The following is a 240-nucleotide window of genomic DNA, read 5'->3' as shown; positions in this document are numbered from 1 at the left end:
TTACATATATATTGCTAAAAACCTTCCAGGTGCATCTCCTTTCGAGGACATGGCGCTCCTTCTCGTCCTGCAACCACAGCATCGTCACCCTGGGCAGCTTCGGCTTCTGGACGGGGTACCTGGCGGGGGGGGAGGTCGTTACCCGGACGTCCGGACACAAAGGCGGTACAGGTTTGTGTTTGACATTTCCCTTCGAGTCTGAAATAATTCGTCGGAAATTATCACACACCATGTATCCAC

The 240-nt window shown here is 52.5% G+C and overlaps 1 protein-coding gene and 1 pseudogene across 3 annotated transcripts in view; one reads left to right on the top strand and one right to left on the bottom strand.

Annotated features, from left to right (window-relative positions):
* LOC119591933 (zinc finger and BTB domain-containing protein 7A-like) overlaps window positions 1-240 on the bottom strand; it is an 82982-nt gene that overhangs the window by 14925 nt on the left and 67817 nt on the right. The gene's annotated exons all lie outside the window — the stretch shown is intronic.
* Window positions 1-240, top strand: part of LOC119591934 — a 1947-nt pseudogene that overhangs the window by 1392 nt on the left and 315 nt on the right.

Source organism: Penaeus monodon, chromosome 29, assembly GCF_015228065.2.
Source record: "Penaeus monodon isolate SGIC_2016 chromosome 29, NSTDA_Pmon_1, whole genome shotgun sequence".
Lineage (NCBI taxonomy): Eukaryota > Metazoa > Arthropoda > Malacostraca > Decapoda > Penaeidae > Penaeus > Penaeus monodon.
This window is presented reverse-complemented; position numbering and strand designations above follow the sequence as displayed.